General features: G+C 40.5%; 1 protein-coding gene across 31 annotated transcripts in view; it reads left to right on the forward strand.

The window, feature by feature from the left end:
• Positions 1–21,637, forward strand: part of r3hdm1 (R3H domain containing 1) — a 137,710-nt gene that overhangs the window by 6,524 nt on the left and 109,549 nt on the right. For all 31 annotated transcript variants that reach the window (XR_013577987.1, XR_013577988.1, XR_013577990.1 and 28 more), the window contains exons 2-3: positions 18,104–18,302; positions 19,469–19,658. The gene's annotated coding sequence lies outside the window, so the exon portion shown is untranslated. The remainder of the gene's footprint in view (positions 1–18,103; positions 18,303–19,468; positions 19,659–21,637) is intronic.

A 21,637-nucleotide genomic window follows, 5' to 3' on the forward strand; every position in this document is an offset into this window, starting at 1 on the left:
AGTTCCCATTCCCGCCACTCTAGTTTAAACCCTCCCCCACAGCACTAGTGAATACCCCTGCAAGGATATTGGCCCTGCTGGGGTGCAACCCATCCAGCTTGTACAGGTCACATCTTCCTCAGAATTGGTCCCAATGCCTCAGGAACCTAAATCCCTCCCTCCTACACCATCTCTCCAGCCACGCATTCATGTGTTCGATTCTCCTGTTCCTAATCTCACTAGTACGTGACACTGGGAGTAATCCTGAGATTACTACTTTTGAGGTACTGCTTTTTAATTTATTTCCTAGCCCCCTATATTCTGCTTGCAGGACTTCATCCCTCTTTTTACCTATGTCGTTGGTACCGATATGGACCATGACCTCTGGTCGTGGCTGCTCACCCTCCCACTTCAGAATGTCCTGCAGCCGCTCAGTGACATCCTTGACCCTAGCACCAGGGAGGTAACATAACATCCTGGTGTCGCGTCTGCAGCCGCAGAAACGTCTGTCTTGTCCCCTTTACGATAGACTCCCCTGTCACCATCTCCCCTAGGGGGAGGCGATGATGTAGTGGTATTGTCGCTGGACTAGTAATCCAGAGACCCAGGGTAATGTTGGGGATCCGGATTCAAATTCTGCCATTGCAGATGGTGGAATTTGAATTCAATAGAAATCTGGAATTAAAAGTCTAATGATGACCATGAAACCATTGTCGATTATCGTAAAAACCCATCTGGTTCACTAATGTCCTCACAAATGATCTTACCTGGTCTGGCCTACATGTGACTCCAGACCCACCGCAATGTGGATGACTTTACATTAGTTGCCCCCTGAACTAGGGATAGGTAATAAATGCTGGCCTGGCCAGCGATGCCCATATCCCACAAAAACAAATTTTTAAAAAATTGCTCTCTCACTTTTTTTTCTCTTCTCCTCTGTGCAGCTGAGCCACTCGTGGTGCCATGGACTTGGCTCCTGCTGCATTCCCCTGAGAAACCATCTCCCCCATCAGAATCCAAAATGGAAAATCTGTTGGAGAGGGAGCTGGACCCAGTGGACTCCTGCACTACCTGTCTTGTCATCATCTATTCACTTTCTGCCTGTGCACATTTTACCTGTGGTGTGACCACCTCAATGTACGTGCTATCCACAAAGCCCTCAGCCCTGCGGATGCTCCACAGTGACTCCAGCCACTGCTCCAGATCCGAAATGTAGATTTCAAGTTGCTGCAGCTAGAGACGCTTCCTGCATATGTGGTCACTGTGGACACTGGAAGTGTCCATGACTTCCCACATCACACAGGAGGAGCATTCCACGTGACCAGGTTGCCTTGCCATGGCTTGCCCTTAAATTACGCCCTTCAATTTTACTTCCTCTAGTTTAGAGAAATTTAAGGACAGTAGAAATACTCACCTTGTCCCACTTAACAAGGCTGCTGCTCTTCTTTCTGAGGAAAGGTAGAAAATGAAAGGATCACCTCCTTCCCTCTTCACCAAACTCCCTCACTCACCAAACTCCAACTGAAGCACTCAAATGCAGCCCAAATCAGCACTCCATTCTTGACCACATAAACAATGTGACCTGGGATGTGATGCTGTCTATTGCATCAACTTACAGTTAGAACTACTTCAGACATTTGCAAAAGAGGATCAAATTTGATTGGCCGTCTGCTGGGATTTTTTCTTGCGTACTGTTTATTCATTTTGGTGACCTCCAAGGTGGTGACAAGACATTGGTATCGAGCTCTGCACTTCCACAGCTTAACATCCAAGGTCTTCAATTAAAGCTGTATTGTTGCATTCTAGTTTCCTGTCAAATTGTTTTCTCTTTGCTGTAGTATTGTCTGCGTCAATCTTTTTGTATCACTTCAATGGTTCTGTGGGTCAGTCCCTGTCTCTCTCCCCTCTATATCAATAATTACTCTCACTCATTCAACCCGCTGAACTGTTGTTACTGATTCCACTTTATATTCATTAACTTCCTTCAGACTGCCACCAACTGTTTCCAACCTTCTTGTTGTGCAGCCATTGATTTTTTTTAAATTCTTTAATGTTTTGCGAGTGTCACAGTGAAGGCCAGCATTTGTTGCCCATCCCTAACAGCCCATGAGAAGGGGAGTTGCCGCCTTGAACCACTGCAGTCCCATCTGGTAAGGGTCCCCCCCACACTGCTGTTAGGCAGGGAGTTCCAGCTGTTTGACTCAGCAACAGTGAAGGAACAATGATATTGATCCAAGTCAAGGTGGCTTGTGGCTTGGAGGGACACTTTCAGGTGATGATGTTCACATGCAACTGCTGCCCTTGTCCTCCTAAGTGGTGGAGGTTGTGTGTTTGGATGGTGGTACAAAGGGGCCTTGGTAAGTTGCTGCATGGTGTAGATGGTATGTGTGCTCGTGGTGGAAGGAGTGAATGTTGATGGTGGTCGATGGGGTGGTGATCAAGCTTTGTCCTGGATGGTGTTGAATTTCTTGTGTTATTGGAGCTGGGCTCATGCAGTCAAGTGCAGAGTATTTCATCACACTCCTGACTTGTTATATCGTAACCTGTGCCCTTCAGTGGGGCACTAAAATGTCTTTTTCAATTCGTCATAGTTTATTTGTCACCTTTCAGAAGCCTAATCAGTAACTATCATCTCTCACCTTTGACAGCTCGTCCCTGAGTCATTCTTCACCTACTGGTATTCTTAGCATTGCTTTCTAAAAAGAAAAAAAAGACTTGCATTTATAAAGCAACTTTCATGACCATTGGACGTCCCAATTCGCTTTACAGCCAATGAAGTACCTTTTGAAGTGTAATCACTGTTGTAGTTTAGGAAATGTGGCAGACAATATGTGCTCAGCAATCTCCCATGACTGCAATGTGATAATGACCAGATAATCTGTTTATGATGTTGATTGAGGAGTAAATATGGCCAGGACACCGGGATAATGCCCAGACCTCCCTGTTGCTTGCCATTTCAACATACCACCCTGCTCTCAAGCTCTCATGTCCGTCCTTGGCCTGCTGCAATGTTCCAGTGAAGCTCAACGCAAACTGGAGTAACAGCACCTCATCTTCCGACTAGGCACTCTACAGCCTCCCGGACTTATCATTGAGTTCAACAACTTCAGATCATGAACACTCTCCTCCATCCCCACCTCCTTTCTGATCCCCCTTTTTCCAATAATTTATCATTTTTAACTATATTTTTCTTTTCCCACCTATTTTTAAATCTATCGTTTTATCTCCACCTTTTAGCCCATTTCGATCCCTTCCCCCCCCCACCCCACTCCTATTAGAGCCATCTGTCACTTGTTTGTCCTGCTTTCTACCCTTAATGTCATCATTAGCACATTCCTTAGATAATATCACCACCATCAACACCCCTTTGTCCTTTTGTCTACGACATCTTTGGCAATCTCTCCTTTGCCTCCACCTATCACTGGCTCTCTATCCAGCACTACCTGTCCACTCCCCTCTACCAGCTTATATTTCACCACATTTCTATATTTCTTTAGTTCTGAAGAAGAGTCATACGGACTCGAAACGGTAACTGTATTCCTCTCCACAAATGCTGTCAGACTTGCTGAGTGTTTCCAGCTATTTTTGTTTTTGTTTCAGATTTCCAGCATCTGCAGTATTTTGCTTTTACCAGGATAACTCCCCAGCTCTTCTAAATAGTGCTATGGGATCTTTTACCCAAGCAGACAGATGGGTTCTTGGTTTAACATCTCAAATGAAAGATGGCACCTCTGACAGTGCAGTGCTTACTCAGTACTGCAATGAAATATCTCAAGTAGAACAGCTGAATTGTCAAAGCCCCCTCCTTTCCTCTTTAATAGTGTTTCCAATTCGAGGGAGGCTGTTCGGACATCTTGCTTGTAATTCAAGTCAGAATACAAGGAAAGATTTGACCTACAACCTGTGGCATTTTATGTCTCTTATTTTTAAGTGGTCATTTGCTGCTATGACCCTTTCACTTTTGTTCCTCCTAAGCTGAAATGGTTCACCCCTTCTCCTTGCATCTTTGCTAGTGTGAAAACAAGATTCATTTTTTTCTACTCACAACACATTCATTCTCATAGCCCAAACCATATTAACTCTGCTTAATTATATTATGATTTTCTCAGTGCCCTATTATTGCTTCCTTTCACTTCCTGATGACTGATGCCAGACTAACTGAAATGTAGTACCCTTTTTTTCCCTCCCCCTCTTTTTTGAATAACATTTGCCACCTATCAATCCTCAGAGCGCTCCAGAATCCAGGAAATTTTGGAAGGTGGTGGCATAGTAGTATGGTCATTGAACTAGTATTTGAGAGACCCAGAGTAATGCTCTGGGGACCCAGGTTTGAATCCCACCATGACAGATGGTGAAATTGAATCCAATAAAAATGTGGAATTTAAAAAGTCTGATGATGACCACAAAGCTATTGCCAGCTGTTGTAAAAACCCATCTGGTTCACTAATGTCCTTTAGGGAAGGAAGTCTGCTGTCCTTGCCTGGCTTGGCCTACATGTGACTACTCCAGACTCACAGCAATGTGGTTGATTCTTAACTGCCCTCTGAACAAGGGCAATTAGGCACAGGCAATAAATGCTGGCCCAGCCAGAGACGCCCATATCCCATAATCTAATTTAAAAAATCAATACATCGACTATCCCTGCAACCATCTTTTTTTAGAACCCTAGGGTGTGGGCCATCAGGTTCAAGTGTTTTGTCAGTTTTTAGTCCCATTAATTTCTATGGTGCTTTTATTAAGTAGTTTTAAGTTTCTCACTCTCCTTTGACCCTTGGTTCCCCACTGTTTTTTATATACTTATTGTGTTTTGTGCTATTATGGGCACAAAATGTTTGTTTAACATCTGTGCTATTTCCTTATACCCCATTATAATTTCTTCTGTCTCAGCCTCTCGGACTCATGTTTACTTTTAATGCTCTGGTCTTTTCTACACACTTGTAAAAGCTCTTGCGGTCTGCTTTAATATTTCTTTCTGATTTACTCGTTCTGTTTTTCTATATCCTCAGGGTGGGGAGTCAGTGCCAAGGAGCCAGCAATTTAAGTTTGTGTCTAAGAGCGAGGTCAAGAGAAATTTCTTTACACAGGATTGTTGGAACATGGAATGCTTTCCCATGGGGAGTGGTTGAGGCAGAAACTATTGCATCTTTTAGAGGACAATTGGTTCAGTCTTTGAAGTTGAGAAAGATATTAAAAATTGGGAAGAAAGCGAGGAAGTGGAATTAGATTTGGATTACCCTAGTAAAGAGCCAGCACAGACGTGCTGTCAGGTTCTGTGGTCTTGCACGAATTCTTGGATTTTCGTCTTAACTTTTCAATTTTAAAATGCTATAGCTCCAGCCTTCATTGTGGCATTCAACTAAGCACTCAAATGTTTCAGCTTCCTGATTGTGTAATATGTTGTGCAGTGGTTAACTTGGGAGTTTGAGGAGTCTCCTCTCATTTCTTCACCACCTCTCCCCCCACCCTCCCTGAAAATCCAGGTTGCATTTATTTGTATTTGCCTCTGGGTTGGAGTGCCTTCCAACTTGTTGCCACCAGCTCCTCTGTTTCTGTTGTCTGAACTAACCTGTTCATTGACATCGATGCTTTCTATTCCCTGTGATAGCAGCAAGTAAGGAAATATTATTATGATTATAGATTATTTCAGATTTCATTTTAGGAAGGTTAACTTTCCAAGGAAACGCCCAAATAATTAATAGATATGATTGGAAGGACAGATCTCAGCTTCCAACTTCAGAATTCATGATATCAAAGGTTTATATATGATGATGATAACAACTGGCCTCCAGAACGAACCTAATGTTTTCTGGATCATCGCTGCATTACCCACACCAGTGTAAATGTCAGAAAAAGTATAGAAACCAAAATAAAAACAGAAAATGCTGGAAAAACTCAGCAGGTCTGGCAGCATCTGTGGAGAGAGAAGCAGAGTTAACGTTTTGAGTCCACATGACTCTTCAGAGCAGAAAAACCAAGATTTTGGCTCCCTTTTCCTTCCTCACCTGTTAACAGATAAACAGCTTTCTTATGAAAAATACAGTAGAACATATGATGTGGTTCCCTTTTAAATAAAATATATATATTTGTAAGGTAATTTTTTTTTCAGATCTTTAGGGTACAACTTTGTTTCCTCCCCTTTGTGTGTTGTCTTAGGCAACACGCCACCTATAACTAAGGTTAATAAAGTAGCTTGCTTCCATATGTAGCCAGTATATTCCAGTTTAAATGCTGGGAAGCATGGTGATTCCTGTGACAGTGGGCATTCGTGCTCTTATTAAGTCAGCCACTGTGGACGTGGATGAGGCAAGAACATTGGTGTGATGAGATAGGAGTGTCATTCTTCAAAGTTCTCATCTTTGCTCAGTTAGTAACACTCTTACCTCTTAGAAGGAATTTGATGTAAGCCCCACTCTAGGACTTGAGAACAAAATCAAGTCTGACTCTTTAATATAACACTGAAAGAATGCTGCTTTGCTGGAAGTGACTTTCTTGCAGAAAGATCTGTTTGTTCTGGTGGATATAAAGGTGCTGTCGTTTTATTCAGAGAGGGAATTATCCTGACCAGCATTCGCCCCTTGACCAGTACTAATAAAAAGTAATAGTCATCCATTGTGTTTGTTATCTACAGAATCTTGTCATGTTTATCCACATGATAACAGTGACTGCATTTCATGAAAAAGCTAATGTGGATGTGAAGCACTGGGGTACGCTCAGAGATGAAATAAAGCACTATATAAGTGCAAATACTTTCTTCTCTATGATGCTGTTCATTGGCACTACAGCATGTGGCGTTAGACTGTCTTTTCTCTTCGGCATGGAATTTTTGTTCTCGTTCACATGCAAATGTTGGTATTGAGAAATGGAGCACCATATGTTTTAGGTGAAGGTATGAATATCAAACATTCCCAGATGAGGTGTTCACAGATCAAAGTTCCTTGTGCCCCATTGTGACAATATGCTTAAGCTTAACCTCAACCCCATTGGCAAAAGAGCACCCATTACTCCACGGTAATGTCACCTTTCTGTCTTCTGTTTTGAATGTTGCACTCTTAGGTTTTCCATCGCTGTTGATAATATGGTTGCAAAGATGTGTGCTTTTCCAGTGAATGTGTATTTGATGAGTTGTTTATTATCCGTTGTCTGAATTGCTGAACACTAAAACCACATTTAGTTCACAATATAAAAACAGGAATAGATCATTTAGCCCCTTGCACTTTTATCGCCATTCAGTAAGATCGTCACTGATTTGTGTCCTGACTCCAAATCCCCACTCTTTCTCCACATCCCTTAATACCTTTGGATAACAAAAATCTCAAATTTAATATTTGCTGTTGATCTACTATCAAGTGCCTTTTGTTGAAGTGAGTTTCTACCTTTGTAGGTAGACGTGTTTCCTTATTTCACTCCTGAAAGATCTGACTAAATTTTTTGTCTACGTTTCTTAGTTCTCATCAATCAGCAAAAATTGTTTTTCTGTATCTACCCTATTTGTTCCCCTTAATGTCTGGAAAGCTTCAATCATGTCACCCCTTAACCTTCTAAATTCCAGGCAATACAACCCCAGTTTGTATAATCTCTCAATATAACCCATGTGTTTCAGGTAATATTCTGGTAAACCTGCGCTGCTTACCTTCCAGGGCCAGTGTATCCTTGTTAAGGTGTGATGCCCAGATCTGCTCTCAGTATTGCAGGCGTAGATGAACTGGGGCTTTAGGTAGCCAAAGCATGACTTCATCCCTTTTTGTAGCTCTCTGTTTTGTCACCTTTTGCTGTTCTTTGTATCTTTTCATTTTACCAGGATCTTTCGTTTTTCAATGTTTGTAGACTTTTTCTTTCAGATTTATGTTGTTCCTTAGCAAGTAGAGCTGTTACCTCTATCAGGGTATAAGCTGCTTCTGTATCATATCAAATTTTTTTTTTTGAAAAGTATACTTTATTCATAAAAGATCTAGAAGAACATTACAAAACATTGCAAAATCGCCATCACAAAAAGTACAATCAGATTCAACTTTTACACATGGATCACAAGGTGCATCAATACAATCAGTGAATATTACAATCATTTCAATATGGTCATTAGAGATAGTCAGACAATGGTATTGGAGTTATCAACATACATCATGTTGCACTCTGAGGTGCTTCAATACAGTTATAATACAATTAGTATTCAATGCATACATTCATTGTGAGCTGTACAGCCTGAAGGGCTCTAAACAGTTCCCAGCCCTTCGGTGCATTATGGCAGACAGTCTTAGACAGCGACCTTTCCCCATTGCGCCTTTGCGGCGGCTGCCCCAAGCTTTAGGGCGTCCCTTAGCACATAGTCCTGGACCTTGGAATGTGCCAGTCTGCAACACTCGGTCGGGGACAACTCTTTGCGCTGGAAGACCAACAAGTTTCGGGCAGACCAAAGAGCGTCTTTCACTGAGTTGATGATCCTCCAGCTGCAGTTGATGTTTGTCTTGGTGTGTGTCCCTGGGAAAAGTCCGTAGAGCACAGAATCCTGTGTCACAGAACTACTAGGGATGAACCTCGACAGAAACCACTGCATCTCTCTCCAGACCTTCTTTGCAAAGGCACAATCCACAAGGAGATGAACAACGGTCTCGTCCCCACCACAGCCACCTCGAAGGCAACGTGCACAGGGGCTGAGACTCCTGGCGTGTTGGAAGGATCTGACGGGGAGGGCCTTTCTCACCACCAGCCAAGCTACATCTTGGTGCTTATTGGAAAGTTCTGGCAATGAGGCATTCTGCCAGATGACTTTGACAGTCTGCTTGGGGAACCATCCCAAAGGATCCACCCTCTCCTTTTCCCGCAGGGCCTCTTAAGACGTTACATGCCGTCCACTGCCTGATGGACTTGTGGTCAAAGGTGTTTCTCTGCATAAATTTTTCCACGAGGGACAGGTGGTACGGCACGGTCCAACTACTTGGAGCGTTCCGCAGCAGCGTGGCCAGACCCATCCTTCGCAACACCAGGGGCAAGTAGAACCTCAGCACGTAGTGACACTTGGTGTTTGCGTACCGAGGACCGACACACAGCTTGATGCAGCCGCACACAAAGATGGTCATCAGGATGAATAGATGGCCATCAGGATGAATATCAAATTCTTTTTGAACTCATCCCACTGAACTTGTCATGTTTCCGTTAGCAGACTTGTCCAGTTTACTGTGGACAGTGTGTGTCTCATATTGAAGTCAACTTTACCCAAACCTAGAATCTTAGCAGCTGTTTATTGAACTTGATCATATTGTGATCGCTATTGATAAATGTGGCTTATTAATTCTAATATGGCATTCCCCCTTGTTGGTTGTCGGACATTTTTGCAGAAAACTATCCTGGACATACTCAAGAAATTCTGGCATGCACAATCTGCTTATCCCAAACTATATGAAAAGTTAAAACCCACTGTGACTTCATTGCATGCCTTCCTAATCCCTACATTTATGCAATTGACCACTTCACAGCTGCTATCAGGAGGCTGATACATCTTTCCCGCCATAGTGTTAATTTTCTTTCTATTTCTTAATTCTAATCATAAAATCTCTACTCATGCATATGTCACATTATATTTTCTGTCCTCTTATCATTAAAGGTATTTTATTGCTAATCATTAAGGGTACTGTTTTCCCCCTTATCATTTTCCCTATCTTTCCTGTCAACCTTATATTCTGGTATAAAAACAAAAATAGCTGGAAAAACTCAGCAGGACTGACAGCATCTGCGGAGAGGAATACAGTTGACGTTTCGACTCTTGATCTGAACTAAGGGAATATGGAAATGAGGTGAAATATAAGCTATTTGAGGGGGGTGGGACAGATAGAGCTAGATAGAGGGCCAGTGATAGGTGGAGGCAAAGAAGAGATTGCCAAAGATGTCATAGACAAAAGGACAAAGGGATGTTGACGGTGGTGATATTAGCTAAGGAATGTGCTATTGGTGACATTAAGGGTAGAAAGCAGGACGAGCAAGTGACAGATGGCCCTCGTGGGGATGGGTTGGGGGAAGGGATTGAAATAGGCTAAAAGGTGGAGATAAAACAATGGATGGAAATAAATTTAAAAATAATGGAAATAGGTCTGTCCGCAAGCATGGCCCAGACCCCCTGTCGCTTGCCATTTCAACACACCGCCCTCCTCTCACGCCCACATGTCCGTCCTTGGCCTGCTGCAATGTTCCAGTGAAGCTCAACGCAAACTGGAGGAACAGCACCTCATCTTCTGACTAGGCACTTTACAGCCTTCCAGACTTAACATTGAGTTCAACAACTTTAGATCATGAACTCTCTCCTCCATTCCCACCCCCTTTCTGATCCCCCTTTTTTGCCCAATAATTTATAATTTTTTAAAATATATTTTTCTTTCCCCACCTATTTCCATTATTTAAAAATTTATTTCCATCCATTGTTTTATCTCCACCTTTTAGCCTATTTTGATCCCTTCCCCCCACCCCATCCCCACTAGGGCTATCTGTACCTTGCTTGTCCTGCTTTCGACCCTTAATGTCACCATTAGCACATTTCTTAGCTAATATCACCACCGTCAACACCCCTTTGTCCTTTTGTCTATGACAGCTTTGGCAATCTCTTCTTTGCCTCCACCTATCGCTCTCTATCCAGCTCTACCTGTCCCAGCCCCCTCAGCCAGCTTATATTTCACCTCATTTCTATATTTCCTTAGTTCTGATGAAGAGTCATACGGACTTGAAACGTTAACTGTATTCCTCTCCGCAGATGTTGTCAGACCTGCTGAGTTTTTCCAGCTATTTTTGTTTTTGTTTCAGATTTCCAACATCTGCAGTATTTTGCTTTTATATTCTGGTATATTTGGCCCCCAGTCTTGATCATCTTAAAGCCATGTCTCAGTAATGGCTACCATGTCATGCCCTCCAAGCTGAATTTACACCTGCAATTTGTTCATTTTGTTCCTTTTATACTCTGTCCCTTTTATATAAGGAATGTTTGTTCAGGCCGCACACCCAACCTGTCCTTCAGCTCTAATTTTACTCACGTGTTTCTTACATCTTTGAGTTTTCCTTTTACCTGTATGACCGAAAGCACAATTTCTGACCGTTGCTCTACTCTCATGATTTTTGTTTGGTTTGAACTATTATTGTTAGCTCCTCTTACACCTAAGCCCCCCACATCCATTTACTAGCTTAAAGTTCTTCTGACCGTCCTGTTTGTCCTTTCCATTAGGACCCTAGTCCCAGCCTAGTTCAAGTGGAGCCCGTCCCAGTGGTACAGTTCCTTCCTGTCCCAGTGAAATGGAAAACCCCCTTTCCCGTGCTACCCCTTCAGCTGTAATTTCATATTCTTAACCTGCTGAGCCCTATACCAATTTGCATGTGGCTTAGTTAATAACCTGGAGGTTATAATCCTTGAGGTCATGTTCTTTAATTTAGCTCCTTGTTTCTGGTGCTCTCCAAACTTGACCTCTTACCTACTCTTCGCTATGTTGTTGGTCCCAACATAGATCACAACAACTGGATCACTCTCCAATATCCTTTCAAGCTACTTCAAATATCCTTTACCCTTGCAGGAAACATACCATGTGCCACCCTCGATCATGCTTACAAAGGATGCTATCTGACCCCCTAATTATTGATGCCCCTGCAGCTACCAAATTAAACTTCCCCTCCTCCTTCTCCCCACTCCTTTGGACAATTTCCTGCTACCAGTTGCCATGGTCCACATTCTGGCTATCCTTCTCACAGTCCTCCTCCTTATCCTAACAGGGAGCAAGTACATTATGCCTGTTGAATAGAATCCATTTCTGAGGATCCTCATTTTCTATCTCACCTGGTTTTCTCCTTACTCTGCACATGATTGGCCAGGACTAACCCTGTTCTGAACCTGCTCTTCTCTGAGGTGACTGAAGTCTAGAGCAAGCTGCCCAGATGCTGCTCCCCCTCCTTTATGTCGGAGTGTCTCCAACCCTCACCCCAGCTCAATGGTTCTGAACTGGAGTGATTGGGAACAGAGACAGATATGTCCATCCTAGATAGTCTCACTGTCCACAAACACCCACATATTACAGCTCAGACACAAAATCTGCTCTGCCATATCTTAGTCCATATTATTTGTATCTATTTTTAGTTTGTACGTTTTTTTTCTTTTTTAAACACTAATTTTCAAGAAGCATTAAAACACTGAGCAAAAATTTTGAAAAGTTACTGTCTCAAGTTTACATGACCACTAAGTATTGGAAACAAAAAAGCAACACCACCTTCCTTGTCTGCACTGATTTCTCACTTGCACCAAATTCCCAACTTTTACACACTGCTTAGGATGCACTTTATCCTGCGACCACTCTGCATCAGCAGCTACTGTCTACTTTTCAACACTTTGTTTGGCTCGCATCCAAGTTACTACTGCTAACTCAGCTTCCTACTCGCAGTAATTAGCACCTACTCAGGCATACACCTACAGTTGATTGACAGATAACTGCCACTCACAGTTTTTGTTAAGTACCGACTTTCTTTTACGGTTTTTACAGTTTCAAGTTAAATTCAAAACGTTAAAGTAAATTTCAGTTGCACACTACTCATCGAGTAGAAACACAGTTGCATCAAGTTTCCAACTTTTGCACTCTGCTTATGATGCTCTCTGTTCTGCAACCATTCGACACCAGTTGATACTGTGAACGAAAACTGGATATTCAGGCTGTCAGATCTACAATTCTGATCAGCCCTCAATCCAACTTTAGCAGTGCCCTTATTGTAAGTATGATAATCAATGACATCCGTATTTGATCAGTTACATAAATTTGGAGAGTGATGCTCTATTCAGGTTTCTGAGTTTGATTTTTTTTAACCATTTGCCATGCCTTGAATTTGGTTCTCATTGTTCTGGTTTGTTTTGGTAATGCCTATGTATTTTTGAGTTACCCACCTCCAAAATTGTTATCTGCTTCCGACTGGCTTGGTTGTCACTCCCCTGTGACATTCCATTTAACAATGAAATTTAATTTTTGAAGACTAATTGTACTGATGTAAATTCATTAACTTTGAACAATACTGATAACTTTTCTTTAAGTCATGAAATGTTAACAACTGCATTGGCAATATATAGCCCATATACATGCAACTAAATATTTTTACTTTTGGCTACCACCATTTATTGCCCACTCCAAGTTTCCCTGGAGAAGGTGGCAGCGAGCCTTCCTCTTGATCCATTGCAATCCATGCTCTATATGTATTCCCACATTGCTAAGCCAGGGAGTTTCAGGCTTTTGGCCCAGCAACGATCAAGGAACAGTGATTATATGTCTACATGGGAATGGTGTGTAACTTGGAAGGGAATCACTGGGTGATGGCATTTCCATGGACCTTCTGGTTGGTGGGAGGTCATGGGTTTCAGAGATGCTGTTGAAGAAGCCTTGGTAATTGATGCAGTGCAGCGTGTAGATAATGCACACTGCAGCCCACAGTGGTAGAACAACTGAATGTTTGATGTAGTGAATGGGCTGCTAATCAAGTGGACTGCTTTGTCCTTGGATGGTGTCAAACTTCATGACTGTTGTTACGGCTGCACCCATCCAGGGAAGTGGAGAGCATTCTGTCATGCTACTGACTTGTGCATTGTTGGTGGTGGAGTAGTTTTGGGGATGAAGTGAGCCAGTTGCCGGAAAATACCCAGCCTCTTACCTGCTGTCTTTGCTACAACATGTAGGTAGCAAGTTCCATGTTCTAAACACTCCAGGTAAAGAAGCTTCACCTGAATTACATCTTGGATTTGTTTGTGATTATCTTGTAGTTTCCTCTAGTTTTGGAGTCCACCACAAATGGAAGCATCTTCTATATGTCTATCCTATCAAACCCCTTCACACTTTTAGAAACTCTTACGTCATCCCTTAGCCTTTGCTAGATGAAAAAGCTTCAACCTGTCCAGTCTTTCCTGATAGTTATAATGTCTCTGTTTTGATATCATCCTTGTACCTTCTCCAGTACCTCTATATTCTGTTTATAATCTAGAGGCAACAATTGTGCACAGTATTCTTGAGTATGAGCTAAGTTTCTATATATGTTTAACATAACCACTCTGCTTTTCAATTCTATTCCTTATGATTGGCCTCCCAACAGTCGCAACCACATACCTTTGTGCCAGATGTGACTCCAACTATTGGTGCATTTCACCTGCATCCATTGGCTATATCAAGGGCTTAATGTTTGGCAGTAAAATATTGACTCCTTCAATATTTAGATGCAAGCATTTCACATGAGCTATACAGTTGTTATTTATTGAACCAACTGTTCCAACTTGCAATGTAGTACTTTGAGAACTGGCTTCAGCATTCTAACTAAAGAACACAAGAGTACATCCTTTATATTGTGCCTACAGGTTTTAGATTAAGTTGATATTTGGCATTATTTGCATTTTCCATTACCTGACATGTTTTTACGCATTGGTGCTTGTGCATCTCATGATGGTAATTCATGGTAAACCACAGAGTAGTTCCAAATTCTCCAGTGAGAATTCTCTTGCCTTTTTTACTAAGAGGACATTGGATTGCCCAGGGAAGTTGTATTGGCTGCAAAAATGCTGCTGGAAATCAGCAGTTGTTAAATTTCTATATCACAAACTTTCTTTGTTTCTCAGTTATCATCCACATATTTGATCAGGATTTTTTTCCTCTGTGATAGAAGTCTTTTTCTAAGTGGCTCCTCGTCTCTAGTTCAACGATGTACTGCACTAAAATAGGGAGTGCTGCTACTGCTAGGCTGATTTATAAATTTTATTTTTATATTCCGTTTTTAAAAATATTTATATTTGCTCTTCACTAAGGACCCTTTCAAATTGGAAACCTGAATTAATCAATAATTCAGATTAAGCAAGCTTTCATTTGAGATGGCTTTTGCACAATTCGAATTTAAATTAATGGATAATTCAAATAAGCAATTGCGAAGCATGGTGTAGACTGTATATTACTGTAGCAGACCACATACTACAAAAGTCTTACTCTCCAGTGTTTTATAAACACACCACTGGACTGTCCATTCAATCAATAAAAATGTTGGCTTTAAGAGCAGTACTTTATCTGATTTGGTAATGGTACTTCACTGCAGTTTCATAATTGCTTACTCTTAGCAGCAAATCTGTTGGTCTAAAATTTATATCATGAACCACCATCAACTAGCATTTTTTTCTTCATAGGCATTTGACTCAGTGTTTTATTCTGTATGTATATTTTACAATACATTAAGTACCTAGAAGTAATTTACAAATAATTTGATTTTAAAAAAGAAACATGACTAAACCTTATGTCAAAACTCTCCACAATTTCTATGATCTCTACACCAGATACAGTACCATTGTTGGCCGGGGAGGGGCAGAAGGAACCACAGTCAAGTATGGAAAGTTCAGTTTTGTGTGCAAGGTGTTGGGGGAATAAAAGTCTCAATAGTATGTTTGTTGGGGAAAACGATGGTTTGCTGGGTAATTTACTATTTTGCAACATTATAACATATCATACCTTGGTCTTTATTTAAAAAGTGTTCAAACTGATTTATCTTTCTCACAGCCCTATCTGAAATTTGTTGTATTTAACATAGGAAATCAAATTATGATGTTTACCTCTTTATCATTAGTACTTTATAGTGATATGCTAATCAGTTAAACTGTTAATCAATTGGGCAAATATTTGTGATACACTGTTTTATGAAATTGAAACATATCCTGTTTCATCCCAGTTCCTCATTCTTGCTGATCTTTCCCCTGAATCCAATATTTTCAATACTTTTAACCTGGAACCTTTCAAAACAGTCAGGGCAAGAATGATCCTTTTTTTTTCAGTTTTTATGATCCCTTTTAGTTTTATTTCCAAATTGTGTTTTTTCTAAACAATTTTTTGTGGCCTTTTTAAGACTCCTTCATCTTGCGCCTCCTGACCTAGTACATTAATTCTGTACTGATAATCTAACTAAGATCAATAGCATGGAGAGAAATGTTACCTAGAGGGAGAACAATGACGACAGCTATGCAGTTAAAATGTAAATTAAAAAGTGACCGTAACAAAACTTAAGGATCTCACCTGTTTTCTCACCTCCCACGATAGAATTTCAATTTTCCGCTGGAAAAATGGAGTGCTCCACAGCGTCACCTTGTGAACAGAACCTTCAACTGTATGCAGCTCCAAAGCAGATCTTTAAATACTCTATAGTCGCTGGCAGGTTAATAGGAACACCCTATAAAAGCATGAGAATCGAGTGTTATCAGATAAAACATAGGCGTAAACACAATTAACATTGAAGACAATATATCTTTTGGCAGAAGGATTTACAAGGACTTTGTTTGCTCTGTCATCTTTCAAATCAATTTTAATAATTGAGATATTCAAATGTGACCAGTCCCTGGAAGGTTTCCCAAGCTAGAATTGTGCTACCACTTAAATGTGGGGACAAAGGCTTTAAACACCACATTATTCCATTCCCTGTGTGCTCTGCCTGAAGGCTGATGCTTCATCCTAAACCATTTTCCTTGGCTTTTTTTGTCGGTGGTGGATTGCCATTACCTTCCACTCTCGGGCAGAGAAAGGAGGCAGGCCCCAAATCTACCTCCGCCAGAACGGGAATTGAATCCATGCCATTGGCATGAATCTGAACTACACGCCAGCCATGTAGCTGACCATGAGCTAACCTATTCCTGTTCCCATGTTCGTACAATGGTCTAGTGAGCAATAAGCCCCTTCAACAGAGAGATTTCTTTAGCTTTTAAGTAATATTGGTAAAGCCATGCAACAAATTAGCTGATTGGTTAATAATTGGTTTGTTAGTTTGCATGCTACTTTTTCACAGTTGATTGTAACTTAGGCTGTTATTAGTAAAGTTGGAGATAACTTGTGATAATCATTGTTTCTAAACAAGTGTTTGCCTAATATTTGATTATTATCACTAACTTCTTTGAAAGAGCTGGCATAGACTTGATGGGCTGAGTGATCTTTCCCTGTCTTGTGTAATGCTATGACTCTACTTGTCAGTCAATTTCATTGACGGATAGAAAATGACCAGTTTTCTATTGGAGAGAATGAAACAGTTTTAAATTGTTGGATGTTGAGATATGTATGATGGTGACCTTTTGCATACCAACAAAATACCATTGTTCCTATCATGAAAAATCCTAGATGAACAAAAAGAGTAAAGGGAATCAAATCTTGTATATAAATGTTATCCAAAAGGAGGCTATAAAGGAAATTTGCAATTCCAGGAAAAGAATTGTGGATTTTGAACTACGGAGTATAATAGTTAAGACTGCTGACTGATTTGATGATGCCTAGCTTATGAAATTACCTATAAGCTTGTAACACAATTGCATTGTAACAAAGGACATCTGTAACTGTCTCATTCAGAGTGTATTTAACTTTTTTTTATGGCAGCATTTATCACTATATTTAAGTTGAGTCCAATATAACTGCACAAAAAGATTTGAATTGTATCACACAAGAGATTGTTTACCTTGTTGAAGATTGAAATAATGTTTACAACAAATCATAGATTAAGGTGGGATGGAACAAATTACTTCACTTGGAGAGATGACTAGTACATGTTCCAGGCTATCATGAGTTTAATTGATGAATTTCATCTACTTAATGTTATATCCAACAACTAAAAATGAAATACTGTACTCATTCTCATTTCTGTTCATTTACACTTTGTGTTAGCATTTTTACATGCATATTCTAATTGCTTGTGAAGATAGTCAACATGTTTTGAGGATCCATACATACTTTTATCTTTGTGTTCTAAAAAAGGTTAAGCATATCAGCTGTTCCCAGATGGAAAATTATTTTGAGGTTAAAATGTACTTGCGTGCTGAAGTGCTGATCAGACTACATCCCTTTTTTATTGTTGACTTGCTTATTTTCTTGTTCAGGGATTCATTGATTTAAGTTGAAGCATCTTTTTGATCTCAATGAGCAAATACTGTGGTACGTCAGAGTGTGTAGGCTTCATTTAACTGCATGTGTGGGCAGAGAAAAGAAAGGTCGATTCTGGAAGGAACATTATGTGGGTGGCTTTGAAGGGATCCAGGCTTAATATTTTATATTGAACTTGAACATTTTGAGTTGATAAGATACAGTCTTTCGGATTGTTGTTTTTAAGTTAAATATTTGTCTTCGTTCAGGTGTTTGGGAATGATTTACCTCATCAGTGGAAGGAGTATTCAGACCAGCACTCCACACTGGTGATAAGGACATGGGACTCCTCTTGTCAGCTTCCAGCAGGTTCAGTACAATTGACATCCTAATCAGCAGCACTAAGGAGGAACCTTGGTTTTGTTTATTACCTCATTACCACAGAAACATCACTGTCAAAAGCTGAAGGTAAATCCTCAACTTTGATTCAAAATGTAAATTAGTGTATTAATGCAGAACAGCAAAAATCTGAATTACTAAAGGTGAATTTTTAAACATTAGAGGATGAATCAAAAAATAAGGCACTTGCTAAAATAGTAACTAAATACCACCTCGAATGGATTATAATGCTCATTATATTGTCTGTTTCATACATTGGGATGGAAGAAAGACAAGTAGACCCATGCATGCTCACTTCTGCACAAGTTTGCCTTCATAAACTGACACATAATGACCCCACCTGGGAAAAGCAAAAAAAGCAGACCCTGTGCCAGTTGAGGAGTCCTTTGTCAGAAATCCCTCTCCAACCACTTGTGGGTTCCAGTAGGACTCAAACTCAGTCATTAATATGTAGAATGCTTTACTGTTCTTAAATATGCTGTGATCACCGCTTTTTGCAGAAGCTCATCTATCACCTTAAAGGAATCAATCCATCCTCTGGAATCCTGTTTCACAGTTTAATCATTGTCTAGATTTGGTAAAAGTGTGGATATTCAACCTAATTTCAGTCTCCGCAATTCATGTGGATCATCCTTTGTTCTGTCTATCTGCGTCACCTCGCACATTCTGTATTTTTTTGTTGCCTTTGCCCTGAGGGAATCTGATCCAGTTATTTTTGTCACAATGCTTCTAATAAATACAAACTCAAGACACCAAGGCTGTCTCCATCTTTGGTGTACACAAGCCAGGGGTCATCTTTGTTGTGTTGTTCTTTTCTCCACCTTGTCTTTCCTGAGGTGGGGAACTAAAACTGGCACACAACCACAAATGAGCTTTTATCAAAGCTTTAGATAATGCTGTTATTTGCAGTCCTATTTTTGTAATGGGTGCTTTGGGCAATAAACCCAGGACTTTGTTTGCCCTGGTTCTGGCATTGCAATGCAAATTGCACTAAGTAGTGTGTTTTTATTCACAAGTCTTTTTCCACACTTAATTTAAGTTATTTTTCATCTATATATTTCATGTTATTTTTAAGTGGGCCTAAGTTCATGACCACACTTATATCTAGCTTAAAACAAATGTTGCAATATGTTTGTGTGCTGATATGTTATGCTATGGAGCGGTAGTGTATATGTTCTCCCACATGATAGCTCATATGATAATTTCCAGATTTAAGCTATTGTCTTTCTGTTCAGGTGGACATAAACGATCACATTGCACTATTGAAAGAGCAGGGAGTTCTCTTGGTATCCTGGCCAACGTTGTTCCCTCCTCAAACATCACCAAAAACAGATTAACCGGCCATTCATCACATTTGCTGATTGTGCACAGCAACACTCCACAATGTGGATGTCACATTTGCTCTTTAGAAGTCCCGAGCGCATGGTAAGATGGAATCAACCAGTATAAATCTTGTGTATTGCAAAGCAATCAACTATAATGATCATGGAAATAATGGAAGGGAGGAAAAGGGCACAGTTAGTCGAACGAGGAAAAGCAAAACAAAGAGATAGGGAAATGGGCAAAGTTTAAAGGTGCAAGTTTAGATTTAACCAAGTGGAGCAAAGCTAGTATGACACTAGAGAATAATTCTATCAAGTGCAATTTCTGCATTTTGTTCATTTTCTCCATGTGCAAAAATAATCATTGTGAATGTTTCTTCTGTGGTGGTCGGAATTTCAATTCCGTTGACTTCAAACTAAAATTTAACTGATATATTTTGGGTTTTTAGAAAAAAGCTTTATATAGCACAGAATTAATTGATTACCTCATTATAGTGTTTGTAGTAGTGTAACAGCTCTAGCACCTTGTAAATTATATGTCTTGAGCTTTTGTAACGTAAATTCAATATTGCAATAGTGTGTAGGAACAAGAGTAAGCCCATTCAGTTGTTCAGGGCTGCTCTACCATTCAGTTAGATCTGTGCCTTGACTTATTTACCTGCGTTTTCTCAGCATCTCTTCATACCTTTACCCAACAAAAACCTATCAATCTTAGACTTAAAATTTTTAATTGACCAGCATCCACAGCTTTTTGGATGAAAGATTTACAAATTGGCACTATTATCTGTGGGGGTGGGGAGTGAGGGGGGGATTGCTTCCTGATGCTATTGTTAAATTTTAAGAATTATCATCCATGTTCTGGATTTCCACACCAAAGGAAATAGCTTACTTGCACCTGCCTTATCAAATCCCATTATCATGTAAAAGACCTTGATTAGATCACCCCTCGCCTTCTAAAGTTTATGCAAGTTGTTCCTATAATTTGAGCCCTGGTAACATTCTGGTGAATCTGTTGTACTCCCTCTAAGGCCAATGTATCTTTCCTAAGGTTTGGTGTCCAAAATTGAAGGCAGTACTACCAAATGGGGCTGCTTTAAGGCTCTGTCTAACTGAAGCATCAATTCTTTTTTTTATTCCAACCCCTGAGTTGATGATTCATTCAGCAGCAACCTCTACCATCCAAAAGAACAAAGGGAGCAGATACATGGAAACGCCATCATCTGCAAGTTCCTACCCAAGTCGCACACAATCTCGACTTGGAAATCTATTGCTACTCCTTCATTGTCATTTAGTCAAAATTCTGGAACTTCCTCCCTGACAATACTGTATACCTGCACCACATGGACCTCAGCTGTTCAAGAAGATGGCTCACCACCAACTTGTCAAGGGATGGGCAATAAATGCTGGCCTTGCCAGTGACAGCCACATGCCATGAATGAATAGATGAAATTCCATTGGTCTCCTCTTATTGTATAGCTGTACCCTAGTTTTTAGTAGTTTGTGTCCACTGTCACCTAAACCCTTTTGCTTTTTTACAGGTCCAATTTTTTGAACCCCACCCCCCCATCAAAAAAAAACTTATTCTTCTCCACATTGAAATCCATCTGCCATAATTTTTCCCGTTCATTCACTCTATTTCTATACCCCTTTGTAATTTTCTGCTTCCATAAATGCAACATAATGTGCTTCCTAATCATCTGCATACTTGAATACACATTTTTTTCCCTCTCTGGGCCATTAATATATATGGTGAGAAGCTGAGAACCCAGTGCAGATACCCTGGAGAAGACCACTTGTCAACCTCTCTCATTGACAGAATACTCCCTTTTGTCTTTTTGTCTCGTGCCTCCCATAATTACCAACCAAAGTCACGCGGTTGCCTTCGGCGAGTCCATGTACTTTTATTTTTATTCATAATCTCTTCGTTGAAACCTCATCAAATGCGTTCTGGAAGTTCATATAGTTGACATCTTTAGGCACTCCCCTATCCAGATGCTGGTGACATCAAAAAATTCATCTGGATTATCTGACCAATCACAGACCCATGCTGACGCTCTTTGGGTTATACTTTTATAAGTGTTT

This window comes from Cetorhinus maximus, chromosome 11 (assembly GCF_964194155.1).
Source record: "Cetorhinus maximus chromosome 11, sCetMax3.hap1.1, whole genome shotgun sequence".
Lineage (NCBI taxonomy): Eukaryota > Metazoa > Chordata > Chondrichthyes > Lamniformes > Cetorhinidae > Cetorhinus > Cetorhinus maximus.